A 6,000-nucleotide genomic window follows, 5' to 3' on the forward strand; every position below is an offset into this window, starting at 1 on the left:
TTTATCCGGTTGTAGCTCCATGGAAGCTTGTATGGCCTGACATAGACTGGCATTTGTTAGAGGTAAAAAGGAAAGAAAGATGTAAAACAGATTTGGTAAATGCATTTAACTGTCATGTGATGGAAAAGTATAGTGATTATACTCACATTTATATGGATGGTGCGAAGGAACCTGAAACAGGAGTGACAGGGTTTGGGGTGGTAATACCAGCAAAAGAAATTGGAATCAGCAGAAGAACATCTAATAAGTTAGGGGTGTTTACAGTGGAGATGCTGGCAGTGTTGGTTGCGTTGCAATGGGTGCAGAAAGCCAGACAAGCCAAAGCATTGATATGTTCAGATTCATCCTCAGTTCTAGCAAGTTTAAGGTCTTTTCACACAAACAGTCGGCAAGATGTACTTTATGAAGTCCTTCAGTTAGTTACAAGAATTGCAAATCAGGGAGGTCAGGTAAAATTTCTATGGGTTCCAGCACATGTAGGGGTGAAGGGGAATGAGAGGGTGGATGAGTTGGCAAAGAGGGTGTTAAAGAAAGAAAATGTGGAAATGCACATTAGTATCAGTAAAGCAGAGGTTAAGTGTGTAATCTGGGGAAAAAATCAACCAAATGTGGCAAGAAAGATGGGACAGGGAGGGGAAAGGGAGGTATTTATATGAAATACAAAAAAGTGTTGCAGTTACTAGGGTAGGTAATGGAAACAGAAGAGAGGAAATTGTGTGGACTAGGTTAAGGCTGGGGCACTGTGCATTAAACAAAACATTGAAAATGATAGGGAAACACCAGACGGGATTGTTTGAGGAATGTCAGGAAGAGGAGTCAGTAGAACATGTAGTTCTGAGTTGCAGGAAGTATGCGATACAGAGAGAGATGATGAGAATTAATCTAAGGGAATTGGGGATGCAGGAATTCACATTAAAAGGGTTGCTGGGCATGGGTGAGAGAGCGCAGGTTAGGGTATTTTTAGCTTTCTTAAAGGGTACAAGGGTTTTTTATAGGATATGATGGATAAACAGGAATAGGGTACTAGGATAGCCAAAGATGGGAGGATAAAGTATAGATTAGGGTGTGTGTGTGTGTGTGTGATTGGGTGAAGGGATTTAGAATGTAAGTCTATTGCACACTCTGGAGCAGAAGGTGGCGGTAATGCACCATTAAGCTGGGTGCCAACTGCCGTATAACAAGACACAGACAGACCTGTGTGCAATTGAATTGCTGGCTGGGGTTGCTTTTGTGTCCTTGATGTGTGAATGTGGTTTGGAACTTGTTGAGGGAAAGAGTGGGGAAGGAGCGGGAATTGTTGGGAGGGGATGGTGTGGGTCTGGTAATGGCGGACAATGTAAGGCGGGGGTGAGGGAAAGAGTGGAGAAGAAGCGGGATAGGGATTCGGGATCAGAGGTGGGCAGCTGGGGAGAAGTAGATTATTGTGAAAGGAGAAGTAAAGGGAATGAGGAGATAGAGGGGATGGATGGATGAATGAAAACTGAGACAAAGGGAATAAAAGAATAAGATGACTGGAGAGAGCTCTGAAAGTGAGGAAGATGAACGAGTTCAGAGAGAAGGTGTTGTCATAATTAGGTTTAATGGAAAGGCTCAGGGACATATGAAGAAAATTAACCCATTTGTGCTAACAACAACTCTGGCAAATAATATGCGGGAAATAGTATTTGCAAAAGTCCTTAATGATGGCAACCTATTGGTTAGATGTGCGAATGAGGAACAACTTGAGAAAGCACTCAAGCTAAAAGAGATAGGAAAATGCAAGGTGGAATACACAGGGAGGGTGGGAGCACAAAATAGTGGTTGTAAAGGAGTGATCACGGGGGTACCAATGAGTATAAATATGGAGGCGTTAAAGAGGAATATCAAAGGAGGAAAAGTAATGAACGTTCATAGACTGAAAACAAAGGAGGGAGTGAAAAAGGAAAGTGAATCAGTATTGATTGAATTTGAAGAGTACCAAGGAAGGTGTTCCTGGGTTTCATGAATTACCCAGTAAGGGTGTATGTGCCAAAGCCATTGAGGTGCTATAATTGTCAAAGGTTTGGACACATAGCCAAAAACTGTAAAAGGTAGAGGGAGATGTACTAGACGTGGGGGTGACTATGTATATGGAAAATGCGGAACAGGAGTGCAACCAAAATGCTGCAATTGTGGAGGAGCTCATAATGTGGCATATAGTGGGTCTGAGGTTATGAGGAGGGAGAATAAAATTCAAGAAATAAGAGTGAAAAGAAAGATCACTTATGCAGAAGCTGTAACAATGTCAAGAGAACAGAATAATGCTCCTAATGAACAGGGAGCAATAGAGATGCGAGAGATGCAACAAAGAACAAATGACAGGATTTATGTAGACAAAAAGGCTCTAGTAACATTCATTGCAGGAGTGATTAATAGTACGGCTGAGGTAAAGTCAAAAAATGACAAAATTCAGCTGGTGGTCAAAGCAGTAGTAAACCATTTAGGGTTAGTAGGACTGTCATGGGAGGAAGTGAGGGAGAACCTCACTAATCAGTCAAGCCAGGAAGTGTCATGAGTTGGTTAATACTAATTATGGTGATTCTTTTGCAATGGAATGCAGGAGCTTACTGGACAATAGCCAGGAATTCAAGCACTTTATTAAAGAAATGGTTGTAAAACCAGATGTAGTGTGTATTCAGGAAACTTGGTTGAAACCAACTTTAGACTTTGTGGTATATAGGTATACAATGATACGGAAAGATAGAAATCTAGGGGGAGGAGGGGGTTGTGCTGTGTTAATCAAGCAAGGCATACCATATAGAGTACTGGAAAAAGGAGATGATCAGGAATACATAGTGGTGGAACTGTGGGAAAGAGGGGAGGCTGTGGTTGTAATTAACGAAAATCCATGTAAAAGGTTGGATTTGGACAGCCTATTAAGGATACAAGGACAAAATAGACATAAGGTAGTGTGGTGTGCAGATTTCAATGCTCATTGCACAATATGGGGGGATCTGATTACAGATCCAAATGGAAAGGTAATTGAAGATTTGATGGAAGAAAGGGATTTGGTGTGTATGGGTGATGGTAGAGGAACAAGGATAGACATAACAACAGGAACTGAGTCAGTGTTAGATATTATGTTAGTGTCTAATACCTTGGCTGGTGTTAGTAACTGGGGAGTTTGAACTGCTTCAATAGTAGGCAGTGATCACTACCCAGTTTTATGTTCAGTGAGTGAAAGAGTTGAAGTAAGACCAGGTGGGTGTTTGGAAAAGCAGATAGGGGTAAGTTCCAGAAGTTGAGTGAAGAAGCATTGACGAAGATTGACATTTCTGGAAATGTAGATGAAGTAAACAGTCAGGTGACTTCAGCAATTATGGCAGCAGAAGGATCTATACCCAGGAGTAAAAATAGGATGAATAGGAAACTGGTACCATGGTGGACAGAGGAATGTTGTCAGGTTGTGAAAAAAACAGAAATAGAGCATTCAGGCTAGTTAAAAGAACCCATAATATGCAGCATTTGATTCAATATAAGAAGGCACAGGCAGTGGTGAGAAGAACTATGTCGAGCTAAAAGGGCAAGTTGGAGGAGTTTTTGCAACAAAACAGGAAGAACAACACCTATGGAAGAGGTATGGGGAATGACTAAGAGGATGGGAGGAGATAGAAGGAATGGGAATATCCAGTAATGATATCTGAGGAGGAAACAGTCTCCAGTAGGGATAAGGCTGAGATCATGGCCAAGTGGTTTGTACAGATACACAGTTCAGAAAATTTGAAGAAGGGAAAGAACAATGAGTCAACACCCAGGTGTGTTAAACAGGAGGGAAGGAACATATGATATAATTGATGATCCGTTTACGTCAGCAGAAATGGTGAGAGCAATAAAGAGATCGAGACCAACCTCCCCAGGGAAAGATCTGATGTGCTCTGTTAAGCTATAAAATTTAGGAGAAGGAGCGCTCTTGAAGTTGCTGCATTTTTGTAACAGTGTGGAAGGAGGGAAGATTACCAAGTGCATGGAAAGAAGCAGTGGTAATTCTAATAAGGAAACCTGGCAAGGTTCCATAATCTCAATAGCTATAGACCAATAGCATTAACATCAAATATATGTAAGATAATGGTGAGGATGATAACAGAAAGGTTATCGTATGAGCTTGAGAAGAGGGGAATGCTGGCAAGTTATCAGAGTGGTTTTAGAAAGGGAAGGAATTCCATGGACTCAGTGATAAGGTTAGAGACTGAAATAAGAAAGGCCCAGGCAAATAAAGAATCAGTAGTTGCAGTGTTTTTTGACATTGAAAAAGCCTATGATGTGATGTGGAAGGAAGGATTATTAATTAAACTGCACAAGATGGGGGTTGGTGGGAGAGTTTTTAATTGGATTAAAGACTTTTTGTTTGGTAGAAACATTCAAGTTTGGATTGGATCAGAATTACTAAAACAGTACATAGTGGGAAATGGCACACCTCAAGGTAGTGTGATTAGCCCATTACTTTTCATCATTATGATCAGTGATGTCTTCACAAAGCTACCAGTGGATATAGGTAGGTCACTGTTTGCGGATGATGGGGCCTTGTGGAAAAGAGGCCAGGAACATGGAGCATATAATCAGGAAACTACAAGAGGCAATTGATGAAGTGGTGGAATGGGATTATGATTGGGGATGTAGATTTTCAGTAGAAAAAACTCAAACTGTATTTTTTTACCAGGAAAAGAATTCAGGTAGAGAAGAAGTTAAGGATGTAGGGGATTGAATTAGAAAGGGTTGGATCATTTAAATTTCTGGCAGTTATATTTGATTCATGATTAACATGGGCAGACCATATTAGAAAAGTTGAGGAGAAATGTAAAAAAAGAATAAATGTGATGGGATGTTTGACTGGTAGGGAATGGGGAGCAAGTTCAGCATTGAAGAGAACGTATGTGGCTTTAGTGAGATCTGTGTTGGACTATGGAAATATAGCATATGGATCAGCAGCTAGGTCTCATAAGGAAACTGGATGTGATTCAGGCTCAGGCTTTGAGAGTGTGCAGTGGGGCTTTTAAAACATCACCAGTGTCAGCCCTACAGGTAAAAATGGGAGTAATGCCTTTGGAACTAAGAAGGATGCAATTGATGGCAAACTACTGGGCTAATTTGCAGGGGAACAATGATTCTCACCCTGCTAAAGGAGTGTTGCAGGAGTGCTGGGAAAATGGGAGGTTTCAGAGGGATACCTTTAGTCGGGTAGGGAATGATATTGCAAAAGAATTTGGAGTGTTTGATCTAAGGATAAGTCCTTCAGAAGTTTATCCGGTTGTAGCTCCATTGAAGCTTGTATGGCCTGACATAGACTGGCATTTGTTAGAGGTAAAAAGGAAAGGAATATAAACTAAAAAGCACAATTCTCACAGAAGGACAGGATAGCGAAGCCTTGGGGTATGTATGCAGAAATCAGGGACGTAGTAGGGCAGGTTGAGAAGGTGATTGGAAAGTCATTTGCGATCCTGGACCTTGTAATTAAAGATGATAAATAAATGCAAAAGCAGGAAAATCTGATGAACCTTCATAAAATGGGTGCTATGGTAGTGTAGCTGTTATCATGATGCTATTACAGCTCAGGGCATCAGAGTTCAGAGGTCAATCCCAGCAACATCTTTACTTTGACTTCTTGGAATGTTTGGGTTTTCCCCCAGTGCTCCAGTTTCCTCCCATTGTCCAAAAACATACTAGGGTTAATGGGTCAGTGTAAATTGTCCTGTGATAGGGTTAGGATTAAATTGGGGTTGTCGGGGGTTGCTGGGCGGCAAGGCTCAAAGGGCCAGAAGGTATATTCCATGGTATATCTCTAAATAAGTTTTAAAAATGATATAAATTTAGCTGCAAATGGATTAATTGATTACTGTGTTCCACTCCTCAATACTTGGATAAAAAGTGAAAGCCTTTTATTCCAGAGTTTCCAGGATTGAAGGACATATAGTGGTAGTCCTTTGGACTCAAAGAAGCCACGCTGTTGTGGACATGGAGGTGGCTTTGCAGTTCCAGTCTGGAAGT

Source organism: Mobula hypostoma, chromosome 22, assembly GCF_963921235.1.
Source record: "Mobula hypostoma chromosome 22, sMobHyp1.1, whole genome shotgun sequence".
In the NCBI taxonomy this organism is placed as follows: Eukaryota; Metazoa; Chordata; class Chondrichthyes; order Myliobatiformes; family Myliobatidae; genus Mobula; species Mobula hypostoma.